Source organism: Ambystoma mexicanum, unplaced genomic scaffold, assembly GCF_040938575.1.
Source record: "Ambystoma mexicanum isolate Mex_15411 unplaced genomic scaffold, UKY_AmexF1_1 Mex_scaf34, whole genome shotgun sequence".
In the NCBI taxonomy this organism is placed as follows: domain Eukaryota; kingdom Metazoa; phylum Chordata; class Amphibia; order Caudata; family Ambystomatidae; genus Ambystoma; species Ambystoma mexicanum.
The window spans coordinates 2,136,759-2,152,135 of NW_027182449.1; the positions used below are offsets into that span (position 1 = coordinate 2,136,759).

The following is a 15,377-nucleotide window of genomic DNA, read 5'->3' on the forward strand; positions in this document are numbered from 1 at the left end:
GCCCAGGCCCTCCAACCTAAGGAAGGCCCAGCCAGCTCCTGGGGTTTTGGGGGCAGGGGTGAAACTGGCTCCCGGCCGCCGCTGCCGCCCGCCCCGTCCGAGCACCGATCGGGCACGATCGGGCCTTGCCGTGTCCTGGCGGGGGGCACCCCACCCGAGACGCTCTTGTTAAGCGGGGTGACCTGTCGGCTCAGGAGGGCCATGGACCCGCCTGGGGCCGACGGGCCAGTGGGCCCACTGCGCCAGGCCTGCTCGCTTTCCGACTGGGCCTGCTGGCTGGCAGCCAGGTCCGAATTTATGCAAATCTCAGGCCGAGCAGGGCCTGGTGGGAGACATGAACTGTGCCACAATGTGCCTCTTCTGCTGGGCTCTGCCTGCCGGAGCTTCCCCCTGCACGTGGGACAGGCAGCTCCGCAGACGCTCAGGGCTTCCGGGAGGGCTGGGGCTGGGTCAGGGCCGGCCTTCTCACCCTCGCTTAGCGGGGCTTCCAGAACAGGCCCAAGCCCTGCCCTCTGGCTCGCAACTCATACTTACCTGGCAGGGGAGCATCTGTGATCAGCAAGGCAGAGCTCCCAGGGTGAGACTCCTCCATTGCACATCGGATTTGCTGACCCCTGCGATGTCCCCAAATGCGGGATTCTCGACTGCATTATTTCTGGTAGTGGGGGACTGCGTTCGCGCTTTCCCCTGATTTATTGGTGAAAGAAAGAAAGAGTTTAGTGTGCGAGTCAGGTTGTTTGCACACAGGGCCCAAGCTCGTGCAGCAGAGTTTATTTTGCTGCAGTCAAGAGGGCCAGCCCTGGGCCGTTCAGGGGTCCACAGGCCTGATGGATTGGTGAAATAAAAAAATGTGAAAGTCATGTGTGTCATGTGTAGGTTGGGCCCCTGAATGTTGCTGCGGTCAAGAGGGCCAGCATTCACTGGAGGGGTGAAGTGCACAGGTGCCTAACCCCAGACTTGTGCGCCCCATGATATCAGGTGCCCCGGTAGTTCTTGAAGCCAGCCTGCCCTGCCCGGGCTCTGCTTTCGCGCCCAGGCCCTCCAACCTAAGGAAGGCCCAGCCAGCTCCTGGGGTTTTGGTGGCAGGGGTGAGACTGGCTCCCGGCCGCCGCTGCCGCCCGCCCCGTCCGAGCACCGATCGGGCACGATCGGGCCTTGCCTTCACGGCCTTGCCGTGTCCTGGCGGGGGGCACCCCACCCGAGACGCTCTTGTTAAGCGGGGTGACCTGTCGGCTCAGGAGGGCCATGGACCCGCCTGGGGCCGACGGGCCAGTGGGCCCACTGCGCCAGGCCTGCTCGCTTTCCGACTGGGCCTGCTGGCTGGCAGCCAGGTCCGAATTTATGCAAATCTCAGGCCGAGCAGGGCCTGGTGGGAGACATGAACTGTGCCACAATGTGCCTCTTCTGCTGGGCTCTGCCTGCCGGAGCTTCCCCCTGCACGTGGGACAGGCAGCTCCGCAGACGCTCAGGGCTTCCGGGAGGGCTGGGGCTGGGTCAGGGCCGGCCTTCTCACCCTCGCTTAGCGGGGCTTCCAGAACAGGCCCAAGCCCTGCCCTCTGGCTCGCAACTCATACTTACCTGGCAGGGGAGCATCTGTGATCAGCAAGGCAGAGCTCCCAGGGTGAGGCTCATCCATTGCACATCGGATTTGCTGACCCCTGCGATGTCCCCAAATGCGGGATTCTCGACTGCATTATTTCTGGTAGTGGGGGACTGCGTTCGCGCTTTCCCCTGATTTATTGGTGAAAGAAAGAAAGAGTTTAGTGTGCGAGTCAGGTTGTTTGCACACAGGGCCCAAGCTCGTGCAGCAGAGTTTATTTTGCTGCAGTCAAGAGGGCCAGCCCTGGGCCGTTCAGGGGTCCACAGGCCTGATGGATTGGTGAAATAAAAAAATGTGAAAGTCATGTGTGTCATGTGTAGGTTGGGCCCCTGAATGTTGCTGCGGTCAAGAGGGCCAGCATTCACTGGAGGGGTGAAGTGCACAGGTGCCTAACCCCAGACTTGTGCGCCCCATGATATCAGGTGCCCCGGTAGTTCTTGAAGCCAGCCTGCCCTGCCCGGGCTCTGCTTTCGCGCCCAGGCCCTCCAACCTAAGGAAGGCCCAGCCAGCTCCTGGGGTTTTGGGGGCAGGGGTGAAACTGGCTCCCGGCCGCCGCTGCCGCCCGCCCCGTCCGAGCACCGATCGGGCACGATCGGGCCTTGCCGTGTCCTGGCGGGGGGCACCCCACCCGAGACGCTCTTGTTAAGCGGGGTGACCTGTCGGCTCAGGAGGGCCATGGACCCGCCTGGGGCCGACGGGCCAGTGGGCCCACTGCGCCAGGCCTGCTCGCTTTCCGACTGGGCCTGCTGGCTGGCAGCCAGGTCCGAATTTATGCAAATCTCAGGCCGAGCAGGGCCTGGTGGGAGACATGAACTGTGCCACAATGTGCCTCTTCTGCTGGGCTCTGCCTGCCGGAGCTTCCCCCTGCACGTGGGACAGGCAGCTCCGCAGACGCTCAGGGCTTCCGGGAGGGCTGGGGCTGGGTCAGGGCCGGCCTTCTCACCCTCGCTTAGCGGGGCTTCCAGAACAGGCCCAAGCCCTGCCCTCTGGCTCGCAACTCATACTTACCTGGCAGGGGAGCATCTGTGATCAGCAAGGCAGAGCTCCCAGGGTGAGGCTCATCCATTGCACATCGGATTTGCTGACCTCTGCGATGTCCCCAAATGCGGGATTCTCGACTGTATTATTTCTGGTAGTGGGGGACTGCGTTCGCGCTTTCCCCTGATTTATTGGTGAAAGAAAGAAAGAGTTTAGTGTGCGAGTCAGGTTGTTTGCACACAGGGCCCAAGCTCGTGCAGCAGAGTTTATTTTGCTGCAGTCAAGAGGGCCAGCCCTGGGCCGTTCAGGGGTCCACAGGCCTGATGGATTGGTGAAATAAAAAAATGTGAAAGTCATGTGTGTCATGTGTAGGTTGGGCCCCTGAATGTTGCTGCGGTCAAGAGGGCCAGCATTCACTGGAGGGGTGAAGTGCACAGGTGCCTAACCCCAGACTTGTGCGCCCCATGATATCAGGTGCCCCGGTAGTTCTTGAAGCCAGCCTGCCCTGCCCGGGCTCTGCTTTCGCGCCCAGGCCCTCCAACCTAAGGAAGGCCCAGCCAGCTCCTGGGGTTTTGGGGGCAGGGGTGAAACTGGCTCCCGGCCGCCGCTGCCGCCCGCCCCGTCCGAGCACCGATCGGGCACGATCGGGCCTTGCCGTGTCCTGGCGGGGGGCACCCCACCCGAGACGCTCTTGTTAAGCGGGGTGACCTGTCGGCTCAGGAGGGCCATGGACCCGCCTGGGGCCGACGGGCCAGTGGGCCCACTGCGCCAGGCCTGCTCGCTTTCCGACTGGGCCTGCTGGCTGGCAGCCAGGTCCGAATTTATGCAAATCTCAGGCCGAGCAGGGCCTGGTGGGAGACATGAACTGTGCCACAATGTGCCTCTTCTGCTGGGCTCTGCCTGCCGGAGCTTCCCCCTGCACGTGGGACAGGCAGCTCCGCAGACGCTCAGGGCTTCCGGGAGGGCTGGGGCTGGGTCAGGGCCGGCCTTCTCACCCTCGCTTAGCGGGGCTTCCAGAACAGGCCCAAGCCCTGCCCTCTGGCTCGCAACTCATACTTACCTGGCAGGGGAGCATCTGTGATCAGCAAGGCAGAGCTCCCAGGGTGAGACTCCTCCATTGCACATCGGATTTGCTGACCCCTGCGATGTCCCCAAATGCGGGATTCTCGACTGCATTATTTCTGGTAGTGGGGGACTGCGTTCGCGCTTTCCCCTGATTTATTGGTGAAAGAAAGAAAGAGTTTAGTGTGCGAGTCAGGTTGTTTGCACACAGGGCCCAAGCTCGTGCAGCAGAGTTTATTTTGCTGCAGTCAAGAGGGCCAGCCCTGGGCCGTTCAGGGGTCCACAGGCCTGATGGATTGGTGAAATAAAAAAATGTGAAAGTCATGTGTGTCATGTGTAGGTTGGGCCCCTGAATGTTGCTGCGGTCAAGAGGGCCAGCATTCACTGGAGGGGTGAAGTGCACAGGTGCCTAACCCCAGACTTGTGCGCCCCATGATATCAGGTGCCCCGGTAGTTCTTGAAGCCAGCCTGCCCTGCCCGGGCTCTGCTTTCGCGCCCAGGCCCTCCAACCTAAGGAAGGCCCAGCCAGCTCCTGGGGTTTTGGGGGCAGGGGTGAGACTGGCTCCCGGCCGCCGCTGCCGCCCGCCCCGTCCGAGCACCGATCGGGCACGATCGGGCCTTGCCTTCACGGCCTTGCCGTGTCCTGGCGGGGGGCACCCCACCCGAGACGCTCTTGTTAAGCGGGGTGACCTGTCGGCTCAGGAGGGCCATGGACCCGCCTGGGGCCGACGGGCCAGTGGGCCCACTGCGCCAGGCCTGCTCGCTTTCCGACTGGGCCTGCTGGCTGGCAGCCAGGTCCGAATTTATGCAAATCTCAGGCCGAGCAGGGCCTGGTGGGAGACATGAACTGTGCCACAATGTGCCTCTTCTGCTGGGCTCTGCCTGCCGGAGCTTCCCCCTGCACGTGGGACAGGCAGCTCCGCAGACGCTCAGGGCTTCCGGGAGGGCTGGGGCTGGGTCAGGGCCGGCCTTCTCACCCTCGCTTAGCGGGGCTTCCAGAACAGGCCCAAGCCCTGCCCTCTGGCTCGCAACTCATACTTACCTGGCAGGGGAGCATCTGTGATCAGCAAGGCAGAGCTCCCAGGGTGAGGCTCATCCATTGCACATCGGATTTGCTGACCCCTGCGATGTCCCCAAATGCGGGATTCTCGACTGCATTATTTCTGGTAGTGGGGGACTGCGTTCGCGCTTTCCCCTGATTTATTGGTGAAAGAAAGAAAGAGTTTAGTGTGCAGAGTCAGGTTGTTTGCACACAGGGCCCAAGCTCGTGCAGCAGAGTTTATTTTGCTGCAGTCAAGAGGGCCAGCCCTGGGCCGTTCAGGGGTCCACAGGCCTGATGGATTGGTGAAATAAAAAAATGTGAAAGTCATGTGTGTCATGTGTAGGTTGGGCCCCTGAATGTTGCTGCGGTCAAGAGGGCCAGCATTCACTGGAGGGGTGAAGTGCACAGGTGCCTAACCCCAGACTTGTGCGCCCCATGATATCAGGTGCCCCGGTAGTTCTTGAAGCCAGCCTGCCCTGCCCGGGCTCTGCTTTCGCGCCCAGGCCCTCCAACCTAAGGAAGGCCCAGCCAGCTCCTGGGGTTTTGGGGGCAGGGGTGAAACTGGCTCCCGGCCGCCGCTGCCGCCCGCCCCGTCCGAGCACCGATCGGGCACGATCGGGCCTTGCCGTGTCCTGGCTGGGGGCACCCCACCCGAGACGCTCTTGTTAAGCGGGGTGACCTGTCGGCTCAGGAGGGCCATGGACCCGCCTGGGGCCGACGGGCCAGTGGGCCCACTGCGCCAGGCCTGCTCGCTTTCCGACTGGGCCTGCTGGCTGGCAGCCAGGTCCGAATTTATGCAAATCTCAGGCCGAGCAGGGCCTGGTGGGAGACATGAACTGTGCCACAATGTGCCTCTTCTGCTGGGCTCTGCCTGCCGGAGCTTCCCCCTGCACGTGGGACAGGCAGCTCCGCAGACGCTCAGGGCTTCCGGGAGGGCTGGGGCTGGGTCAGGGCCGGCCTTCTCACCCTCGCTTAGCGGGGCTTCCAGAACAGGCCCAAGCCCTGCCCTCTGGCTCGCAACTCATACTTACCTGGCAGGGGAGCATCTGTGATCAGCAAGGCAGAGCTCCCAGGGTGAGACTCCTCCATTGCACATCGGATTTGCTGACCCCTGCGATGTCCCCAAATGCGGGATTCTCGACTGCATTATTTCTGGTAGTGGGGGACTGCGTTCGCGCTTTCCCCTGATTTATTGGTGAAAGAAAGAAAGAGTTTAGTGTGCGAGTCAGGTTGTTTGCACACAGGGCCCAAGCTCGTGCAGCAGAGTTTATTTTGCTGCAGTCAAGAGGGCCAGCCCTGGGCCGTTCAGGGGTCCACAGGCCTGATGGATTGGTGAAATAAAAAAATGTGAAAGTCATGTGTGTCATGTGTAGGTTGGGCCCCTGAATGTTGCTGCGGTCAAGAGGGCCAGCATTCACTGGAGGGGTGAAGTGCACAGGTGCCTAACCCCAGACTTGTGCGCCCCATGATATCAGGTGCCCCGGTAGTTCTTGAAGCCAGCCTGCCCTGCCCGGGCTCTGCTTTCGCGCCCAGGCCCTCCAACCTAAGGAAGGCCCAGCCAGCTCCTGGGGTTTTGGTGGCAGGGGTGAGACTGGCTCCCGGCCGCCGCTGCCGCCCGCCCCGTCCGAGCACCGATCGGGCACGATCGGGCCTTGCCTTCACGGCCTTGCCGTGTCCTGGCGGGGGGCACCCCACCCGAGACGCTCTTGTTAAGCGGGGTGACCTGTCGGCTCAGGAGGGCCATGGACCCGCCTGGGGCCGACGGGCCAGTGGGCCCACTGCGCCAGGCCTGCTCGCTTTCCGACTGGGCCTGCTGGCTGGCAGCCAGGTCCGAATTTATGCAAATCTCAGGCCGAGCAGGGCCTGGTGGGAGACATGAACTGTGCCACAATGTGCCTCTTCTGCTGGGCTCTGCCTGCCGGAGCTTCCCCCTGCACGTGGGACAGGCAGCTCCGCAGACGCTCAGGGCTTCCGGGAGGGCTGGGGCTGGGTCAGGGCCGGCCTTCTCACCCTCGCTTAGCGGGGCTTCCAGAACAGGCCCAAGCCCTGCCCTCTGGCTCGCAACTCATACTTACCTGGCAGGGGAGCATCTGTGATCAGCAAGGCAGAGCTCCCAGGGTGAGGCTCATCCATTGCACATCGGATTTGCTGACCCCTGCGATGTCCCCAAATGCGGGATTCTCGACTGCATTATTTCTGGTAGTGGGGGACTGCGTTCGCGCTTTCCCCTGATTTATTGGTGAAAGAAAGAAAGAGTTTAGTGTGCGAGTCAGGTTGTTTGCACACAGGGCCCAAGCTCGTGCAGCAGAGTTTATTTTGCTGCAGTCAAGAGGGCCAGCCCTGGGCCGTTCAGGGGTCCACAGGCCTGATGGATTGGTGAAATAAAAAAATGTGAAAGTCATGTGTGTCATGTGTAGGTTGGGCCCCTGAATGTTGCTGCGGTCAAGAGGGCCAGCATTCACTGGAGGGGTGAAGTGCACAGGTGCCTAACCCCAGACTTGTGCGCCCCATGATATCAGGTGCCCCGGTAGTTCTTGAAGCCAGCCTGCCCTGCCCGGGCTCTGCTTTCGCGCCCAGGCCCTCCAACCTAAGGAAGGCCCAGCCAGCTCCTGGGGTTTTGGGGGCAGGGGTGAAACTGGCTCCCGGCCGCCGCTGCCGCCCGCCCCGTCCGAGCACCGATCGGGCACGATCGGGCCTTGCCGTGTCCTGGCGGGGGGCACCCCACCCGAGACGCTCTTGTTAAGCGGGGTGACCTGTCGGCTCAGGAGGGCCATGGACCCGCCTGGGGCCGACGGGCCAGTGGGCCCACTGCGCCAGGCCTGCTCGCTTTCCGACTGGGCCTGCTGGCTGGCAGCCAGGTCCGAATTTATGCAAATCTCAGGCCGAGCAGGGCCTGGTGGGAGACATGAACTGTGCCACAATGTGCCTCTTCTGCTGGGCTCTGCCTGCCGGAGCTTCCCCCTGCACGTGGGACAGGCAGCTCCGCAGACGCTCAGGGCTTCCGGGAGGGCTGGGGCTGGGTCAGGGCCGGCCTTCTCACCCTCGCTTAGCGGGGCTTCCAGAACAGGCCCAAGCCCTGCCCTCTGGCTCGCAACTCATACTTACCTGGCAGGGGAGCATCTGTGATCAGCAAGGCAGAGCTCCCAGGGTGAGGCTCATCCATTGCACATCGGATTTGCTGACCCCTGCGATGTCCCCAAATGCGGGATTCTCGACTGTATTATTTCTGGTAGTGGGGGACTGCGTTCGCGCTTTCCCCTGATTTATTGGTGAAAGAAAGAAAGAGTTTAGTGTGCGAGTCAGGTTGTTTGCACACAGGGCCCAAGCTCGTGCAGCAGAGTTTATTTTGCTGCAGTCAAGAGGGCCAGCCCTGGGCCGTTCAGGGGTCCACAGGCCTGATGGATTGGTGAAATAAAAAAATGTGAAAGTCATGTGTGTCATGTGTAGGTTGGGCCCCTGAATGTTGCTGCGGTCAAGAGGGCCAGCATTCACTGGAGGGGTGAAGTGCACAGGTGCCTAACCCCAGACTTGTGCGCCCCATGATATCAGGTGCCCCGGTAGTTCTTGAAGCCAGCCTGCCCTGCCCGGGCTCTGCTTTCGCGCCCAGGCCCTCCAACCTAAGGAAGGCCCAGCCAGCTCCTGGGGTTTTGGGGGCAGGGGTGAAACTGGCTCCCGGCCGCCGCTGCCGCCCGCCCCGTCCGAGCACCGATCGGGCACGATCGGGCCTTGCCGTGTCCTGGCGGGGGGCACCCCACCCGAGACGCTCTTGTTAAGCGGGGTGACCTGTCGGCTCAGGAGGGCCATGGACCCGCCTGGGGCCGACGGGCCAGTGGGCCCACTGCGCCAGGCCTGCTCGCTTTCCGACTGGGCCTGCTGGCTGGCAGCCAGGTCCGAATTTATGCAAATCTCAGGCCGAGCAGGGCCTGGTGGGAGACATGAACTGTGCCACAATGTGCCTCTTCTGCTGGGCTCTGCCTGCCGGAGCTTCCCCCTGCACGTGGGACAGGCAGCTCCGCAGACGCTCAGGGCTTCCGGGAGGGCTGGGGCTGGGTCAGGGCCGGCCTTCTCACCCTCGCTTAGCGGGGCTTCCAGAACAGGCCCAAGCCCTGCCCTCTGGCTCGCAACTCATACTTACCTGGCAGGGGAGCATCTGTGATCAGCAAGGCAGAGCTCCCAGGGTGAGACTCCTCCATTGCACATCGGATTTGCTGACCCCTGCGATGTCCCCAAATGCGGGATTCTCGACTGCATTATTTCTGGTAGTGGGGGACTGCGTTCGCGCTTTCCCCTGATTTATTGGTGAAAGAAAGAAAGAGTTTAGTGTGCGAGTCAGGTTGTTTGCACACAGGGCCCAAGCTCGTGCAGCAGAGTTTATTTTGCTGCAGTCAAGAGGGCCAGCCCTGGGCCGTTCAGGGGTCCACAGGCCTGATGGATTGGTGAAATAAAAAAATGTGAAAGTCATGTGTGTCATGTGTAGGTTGGGCCCCTGAATGTTGCTGCGGTCAAGAGGGCCAGCATTCACTGGAGGGGTGAAGTGCACAGGTGCCTAACCCCAGACTTGTGCGCCCCATGATATCAGGTGCCCCGGTAGTTCTTGAAGCCAGCCTGCCCTGCCCGGGCTCTGCTTTCGCGCCCAGGCCCTCCAACCTAAGGAAGGCCCAGCCAGCTCCTGGGGTTTTGGGGGCAGGGGTGAAACTGGCTCCCGGCCGCCGCTGCCGCCCGCCCCGTCCGAGCACCGATCGGGCACGATCGGGCCTTGCCGTGTCCTGGCGGGGGGCACCCCACCCGAGACGCTCTTGTTAAGCGGGGTGACCTGTCGGCTCAGGAGGGCCATGGACCCGCCTGGGGCCGACGGGCCAGTGGGCCCACTGCGCCAGGCCTGCTCGCTTTCCGACTGGGCCTGCTGGCTGGCAGCCAGGTCCGAATTTATGCAAATCTCAGGCCGAGCAGGGCCTGGTGGGAGACATGAACTGTGCCACAATGTGCCTCTTCTGCTGGGCTCTGCCTGCCGGAGCTTCCCCCTGCACGTGGGACAGGCAGCTCCGCAGACGCTCAGGGCTTCCGGGAGGGCTGGGGCTGGGTCAGGGCCGGCCTTCTCACCCTCGCTTAGCGGGGCTTCCAGAACAGGCCCAAGCCCTGCCCTCTGGCTCGCAACTCATACTTACCTGGCAGGGGAGCATCTGTGATCAGCAAGGCAGAGCTCCCAGGGTGAGGCTCATCCATTGCACATCGGATTTGCTGACCCCTGCGATGTCCCCAAATGCGGGATTCTCGACTGTATTATTTCTGGTAGTGGGGGACTGCGTTCGCGCTTTCCCCTGATTTATTGGTGAAAGAAAGAAAGAGTTTAGTGTGCGAGTCAGGTTGTTTGCACACAGGGCCCAAGCTCGTGCAGCAGAGTTTATTTTGCTGCAGTCAAGAGGGCCAGCCCTGGGCCGTTCAGGGGTCCACAGGCCTGATGGATTGGTGAAATAAAAAAATGTGAAAGTCATGTGTGTCATGTGTAGGTTGGGCCCCTGAATGTTGCTGCGGTCAAGAGGGCCAGCATTCACTGGAGGGGTGAAGTGCACAGGTGCCTAACCCCAGACTTGTGCGCCCCATGATATCAGGTGCCCCGGTAGTTCTTGAAGCCAGCCTGCCCTGCCCGGGCTCTGCTTTCGCGCCCAGGCCCTCCAACCTAAGGAAGGCCCAGCCAGCTCCTGGGGTTTTGGGGGCAGGGGTGAAACTGGCTCCCGGCCGCCGCTGCCGCCCGCCCCGTCCGAGCACCGATCGGGCACGATCGGGCCTTGCCGTGTCCTGGCGGGGGGCACCCCACCCGAGACGCTCTTGTTAAGCGGGGTGACCTGTCGGCTCAGGAGGGCCATGGACCCGCCTGGGGCCGACGGGCCAGTGGGCCCACTGCGCCAGGCCTGCTCGCTTTCCGACTGGGCCTGCTGGCTGGCAGCCAGGTCCGAATTTATGCAAATCTCAGGCCGAGCAGGGCCTGGTGGGAGACATGAACTGTGCCACAATGTGCCTCTTCTGCTGGGCTCTGCCTGCCGGAGCTTCCCCCTGCACGTGGGACAGGCAGCTCCGCAGACGCTCAGGGCTTCCGGGAGGGCTGGGGCTGGGTCAGGGCCGGCCTTCTCACCCTCGCTTAGCGGGGCTTCCAGAACAGGCCCAAGCCCTGCCCTCTGGCTCGCAACTCATACTTACCTGGCAGGGGAGCATCTGTGATCAGCAAGGCAGAGCTCCCAGGGTGAGGCTCATCCATTGCACATCGGATTTGCTGACCCCTGCGATGTCCCCAAATGCGGGATTCTCGACTGCATTATTTCTGGTAGTGGGGGACTGCGTTCGCGCTTTCCCCTGATTTATTGGTGAAAGAAAGAAAGAGTTTAGTGTGCAGAGTCAGGTTGTTTGCACACAGGGCCCAAGCTCGTGCAGCAGAGTTTATTTTGCTGCAGTCAAGAGGGCCAGCCCTGGGCCGTTCAGGGGTCCACAGGCCTGATGGATTGGTGAAATAAAAAAATGTGAAAGTCATGTGTGTCATGTGTAGGTTGGGCCCCTGAATGTTGCTGCGGTCAAGAGGGCCAGCATTCACTGGAGGGGTGAAGTGCACAGGTGCCTAACCCCAGACTTGTGCGCCCCATGATATCAGGTGCCCCGGTAGTTCTTGAAGCCAGCCTGCCCTGCCCGGGCTCTGCTTTCGCGCCCAGGCCCTCCAACCTAAGGAAGGCCCAGCCAGCTCCTGGGGTTTTGGGGGCAGGGGTGAAACTGGCTCCCGGCCGCCGCTGCCGCCCGCCCCGTCCGAGCACCGATCGGGCACGATCGGGCCTTGCCGTGTCCTGGCGGGGGGCACCCCACCCGAGACGCTCTTGTTAAGCGGGGTGACCTGTCGGCTCAGGAGGGCCATGGACCCGCCTGGGGCCGACGGGCCAGTGGGCCCACTGCGCCAGGCCTGCTCGCTTTCCGACTGGGCCTGCTGGCTGGCAGCCAGGTCCGAATTTATGCAAATCTCAGGCCGAGCAGGGCCTGGTGGGAGACATGAACTGTGCCACAATGTGCCTCTTCTGCTGGGCTCTGCCTGCCGGAGCTTCCCCCTGCACGTGGGACAGGCAGCTCCGCAGACGCTCAGGGCTTCCGGGAGGGCTGGGGCTGGGTCAGGGCCGGCCTTCTCACCCTCGCTTAGCGGGGCTTCCAGAACAGGCCCAAGCCCTGCCCTCTGGCTCGCAACTCATACTTACCTGGCAGGGGAGCATCTGTGATCAGCAAGGCAGAGCTCCCAGGGTGAGACTCCTCCATTGCACATCGGATTTGCTGACCCCTGCGATGTCCCCAAATGCGGGATTCTCGACTGCATTATTTCTGGTAGTGGGGGACTGCGTTCGCGCTTTCCCCTGATTTATTGGTGAAAGAAAGAAAGAGTTTAGTGTGCGAGTCAGGTTGTTTGCACACAGGGCCCAAGCTCGTGCAGCAGAGTTTATTTTGCTGCAGTCAAGAGGGCCAGCCCTGGGCCGTTCAGGGGTCCACAGGCCTGATGGATTGGTGAAATAAAAAAATGTGAAAGTCATGTGTGTCATGTGTAGGTTGGGCCCCTGAATGTTGCTGCGGTCAAGAGGGCCAGCATTCACTGGAGGGGTGAAGTGCACAGGTGCCTAACCCCAGACTTGTGCGCCCCATGATATCAGGTGCCCCGGTAGTTCTTGAAGCCAGCCTGCCCTGCCCGGGCTCTGCTTTCGCGCCCAGGCCCTCCAACCTAAGGAAGGCCCAGCCAGCTCCTGGGGTTTTGGTGGCAGGGGTGAGACTGGCTCCCGGCCGCCGCTGCCGCCCGCCCCGTCCGAGCACCGATCGGGCACGATCGGGCCTTGCCTTCACGGCCTTGCCGTGTCCTGGCGGGGGGCACCCCACCCGAGACGCTCTTGTTAAGCGGGGTGACCTGTCGGCTCAGGAGGGCCATGGACCCGCCTGGGGCCGACGGGCCAGTGGGCCCACTGCGCCAGGCCTGCTCGCTTTCCGACTGGGCCTGCTGGCTGGCAGCCAGGTCCGAATTTATGCAAATCTCAGGCCGAGCAGGGCCTGGTGGGAGACATGAACTGTGCCACAATGTGCCTCTTCTGCTGGGCTCTGCCTGCCGGAGCTTCCCCCTGCACGTGGGACAGGCAGCTCCGCAGACGCTCAGGGCTTCCGGGAGGGCTGGGGCTGGGTCAGGGCCGGCCTTCTCACCCTCGCTTAGCGGGGCTTCCAGAACAGGCCCAAGCCCTGCCCTCTGGCTCGCAACTCATACTTACCTGGCAGGGGAGCATCTGTGATCAGCAAGGCAGAGCTCCCAGGGTGAGGCTCATCCATTGCACATCGGATTTGCTGACCCCTGCGATGTCCCCAAATGCGGGATTCTCGACTGCATTATTTCTGGTAGTGGGGGACTGCGTTCGCGCTTTCCCCTGATTTATTGGTGAAAGAAAGAAAGAGTTTAGTGTGCGAGTCAGGTTGTTTGCACACAGGGCCCAAGCTCGTGCAGCAGAGTTTATTTTGCTGCAGTCAAGAGGGCCAGCCCTGGGCCGTTCAGGGGTCCACAGGCCTGATGGATTGGTGAAATAAAAAAATGTGAAAGTCATGTGTGTCATGTGTAGGTTGGGCCCCTGAATGTTGCTGCGGTCAAGAGGGCCAGCATTCACTGGAGGGGTGAAGTGCACAGGTGCCTAACCCCAGACTTGTGCGCCCCATGATATCAGGTGCCCCGGTAGTTCTTGAAGCCAGCCTGCCCTGCCCGGGCTCTGCTTTCGCGCCCAGGCCCTCCAACCTAAGGAAGGCCCAGCCAGCTCCTGGGGTTTTGGGGGCAGGGGTGAAACTGGCTCCCGGCCGCCGCTGCCGCCCGCCCCGTCCGAGCACCGATCGGGCACGATCGGGCCTTGCCGTGTCCTGGCGGGGGGCACCCCACCCGAGACGCTCTTGTTAAGCGGGGTGACCTGTCGGCTCAGGAGGGCCATGGACCCGCCTGGGGCCGACGGGCCAGTGGGCCCACTGCGCCAGGCCTGCTCGCTTTCCGACTGGGCCTGCTGGCTGGCAGCCAGGTCCGAATTTATGCAAATCTCAGGCCGAGCAGGGCCTGGTGGGAGACATGAACTGTGCCACAATGTGCCTCTTCTGCTGGGCTCTGCCTGCCGGAGCTTCCCCCTGCACGTGGGACAGGCAGCTCCGCAGACGCTCAGGGCTTCCGGGAGGGCTGGGGCTGGGTCAGGGCCGGCCTTCTCACCCTCGCTTAGCGGGGCTTCCAGAACAGGCCCAAGCCCTGCCCTCTGGCTCGCAACTCATACTTACCTGGCAGGGGAGCATCTGTGATCAGCAAGGCAGAGCTCCCAGGGTGAGGCTCATCCATTGCACATCGGATTTGCTGACCCCTGCGATGTCCCCAAATGCGGGATTCTCGACTGTATTATTTCTGGTAGTGGGGGACTGCGTTCGCGCTTTCCCCTGATTTATTGGTGAAAGAAAGAAAGAGTTTAGTGTGCGAGTCAGGTTGTTTGCACACAGGGCCCAAGCTCGTGCAGCAGAGTTTATTTTGCTGCAGTCAAGAGGGCCAGCCCTGGGCCGTTCAGGGGTCCACAGGCCTGATGGATTGGTGAAATAAAAAAATGTGAAAGTCATGTGTGTCATGTGTAGGTTGGGCCCCTGAATGTTGCTGCGGTCAAGAGGGCCAGCATTCACTGGAGGGGTGAAGTGCACAGGTGCCTAACCCCAGACTTGTGCGCCCCATGATATCAGGTGCCCCGGTAGTTCTTGAAGCCAGCCTGCCCTGCCCGGGCTCTGCTTTCGCGCCCAGGCCCTCCAACCTAAGGAAGGCCCAGCCAGCTCCTGGGGTTTTGGGGGCAGGGGTGAAACTGGCTCCCGGCCGCCGCTGCCGCCCGCCCCGTCCGAGCACCGATCGGGCACGATCGGGCCTTGCCGTGTCCTGGCGGGGGGCACCCCACCCGAGACGCTCTTGTTAAGCGGGGTGACCTGTCGGCTCAGGAGGGCCATGGACCCGCCTGGGGCCGACGGGCCAGTGGGCCCACTGCGCCAGGCCTGCTCGCTTTCCGACTGGGCCTGCTGGCTGGCAGCCAGGTCCGAATTTATGCAAATCTCAGGCCGAGCAGGGCCTGGTGGGAGACATGAACTGTGCCACAATGTGCCTCTTCTGCTGGGCTCTGCCTGCCGGAGCTTCCCCCTGCACGTGGGACAGGCAGCTCCGCAGACGCTCAGGGCTTCCGGGAGGGCTGGGGCTGGGTCAGGGCCGGCCTTCTCACCCTCGCTTAGCGGGGCTTCCAGAACAGGCCCAAGCCCTGCCCTCTGGCTCGCAACTCATACTTACCTGGCAGGGGAGCATCTGTGATCAGCAAGGCAGAGCTCCCAGGGTGAGACTCCTCCATTGCACATCGGATTTGCTGACCCCTGCGATGTCCCCAAATGCGGGATTCTCGACTGCATTATTTCTGGTAGTGGGGGACTGCGTTCGCGCTTTCCCCTGATTTATTGGTGAAAGAAAGAAAGAGTTTAGTGTGCGAGTCAGGTTGTTTGCACACAGGGCCCAAGCTCGTGCAGCAGAGTTTATTTTGCTGCAGTCAAGAGGGCCAGCCCTGGGCCGTTCAGGGGTCCACAGGCCTGATGGATTGGTGAAATAAAAAAATGTGAAAGTCATGTGTGTCATGTGTAGGTTGGGCCCCTGAATGTTGCTGC

At 62.1% G+C, this 15,377-nt stretch overlaps 15 non-coding genes across 15 annotated transcripts; all 15 read left to right on the forward strand.

The window, feature by feature from the left end:
- Positions 1–526: 526 nt before the first annotated feature.
- On the forward strand, positions 527–690 carry LOC138558556 (U1 spliceosomal RNA). Its single transcript, XR_011298701.1, has one exon. It is a non-coding gene; the product is annotated as a U1 spliceosomal RNA (small nuclear RNA).
- An 880-nt stretch (positions 691–1,570) lies between these two features.
- Positions 1,571–1,734, forward strand: LOC138558183 (U1 spliceosomal RNA). The gene has a single exon (XR_011298337.1). It is a non-coding gene; the product is annotated as a U1 spliceosomal RNA (small nuclear RNA).
- An 866-nt stretch (positions 1,735–2,600) lies between these two features.
- On the forward strand, positions 2,601–2,764 carry LOC138558430 (U1 spliceosomal RNA). The gene has a single exon (XR_011298579.1). It is a non-coding gene; the product is annotated as a U1 spliceosomal RNA (small nuclear RNA).
- Positions 2,765–3,630: 866 nt separating this feature from the next.
- LOC138558557 (U1 spliceosomal RNA) lies at positions 3,631–3,794 on the forward strand. Its single transcript, XR_011298702.1, has one exon. It is a non-coding gene; the product is annotated as a U1 spliceosomal RNA (small nuclear RNA).
- Positions 3,795–4,674: 880 nt separating this feature from the next.
- LOC138558185 (U1 spliceosomal RNA) lies at positions 4,675–4,838 on the forward strand. The gene has a single exon (XR_011298339.1). It is a non-coding gene; the product is annotated as a U1 spliceosomal RNA (small nuclear RNA).
- An 867-nt stretch (positions 4,839–5,705) lies between these two features.
- On the forward strand, positions 5,706–5,869 carry LOC138558558 (U1 spliceosomal RNA). The gene has a single exon (XR_011298703.1). It is a non-coding gene; the product is annotated as a U1 spliceosomal RNA (small nuclear RNA).
- An 880-nt stretch (positions 5,870–6,749) lies between these two features.
- On the forward strand, positions 6,750–6,913 carry LOC138558186 (U1 spliceosomal RNA). Its single transcript, XR_011298340.1, has one exon. It is a non-coding gene; the product is annotated as a U1 spliceosomal RNA (small nuclear RNA).
- An 866-nt stretch (positions 6,914–7,779) lies between these two features.
- LOC138558350 (U1 spliceosomal RNA) lies at positions 7,780–7,943 on the forward strand. Its single transcript, XR_011298502.1, has one exon. It is a non-coding gene; the product is annotated as a U1 spliceosomal RNA (small nuclear RNA).
- Positions 7,944–8,809: 866 nt separating this feature from the next.
- On the forward strand, positions 8,810–8,973 carry LOC138558560 (U1 spliceosomal RNA). The gene has a single exon (XR_011298705.1). It is a non-coding gene; the product is annotated as a U1 spliceosomal RNA (small nuclear RNA).
- An 866-nt stretch (positions 8,974–9,839) lies between these two features.
- LOC138558351 (U1 spliceosomal RNA) lies at positions 9,840–10,003 on the forward strand. Its single transcript, XR_011298503.1, has one exon. It is a non-coding gene; the product is annotated as a U1 spliceosomal RNA (small nuclear RNA).
- An 866-nt stretch (positions 10,004–10,869) lies between these two features.
- Positions 10,870–11,033, forward strand: LOC138558187 (U1 spliceosomal RNA). The gene has a single exon (XR_011298341.1). It is a non-coding gene; the product is annotated as a U1 spliceosomal RNA (small nuclear RNA).
- An 867-nt stretch (positions 11,034–11,900) lies between these two features.
- Positions 11,901–12,064, forward strand: LOC138558561 (U1 spliceosomal RNA). Its single transcript, XR_011298706.1, has one exon. It is a non-coding gene; the product is annotated as a U1 spliceosomal RNA (small nuclear RNA).
- Positions 12,065–12,944: 880 nt separating this feature from the next.
- Positions 12,945–13,108, forward strand: LOC138558188 (U1 spliceosomal RNA). Its single transcript, XR_011298342.1, has one exon. It is a non-coding gene; the product is annotated as a U1 spliceosomal RNA (small nuclear RNA).
- An 866-nt stretch (positions 13,109–13,974) lies between these two features.
- LOC138558354 (U1 spliceosomal RNA) lies at positions 13,975–14,138 on the forward strand. The gene has a single exon (XR_011298505.1). It is a non-coding gene; the product is annotated as a U1 spliceosomal RNA (small nuclear RNA).
- Positions 14,139–15,004: 866 nt separating this feature from the next.
- LOC138558562 (U1 spliceosomal RNA) lies at positions 15,005–15,168 on the forward strand. Its single transcript, XR_011298707.1, has one exon. It is a non-coding gene; the product is annotated as a U1 spliceosomal RNA (small nuclear RNA).
- The last annotated feature ends 209 nt before the right edge of the window (positions 15,169–15,377 follow it).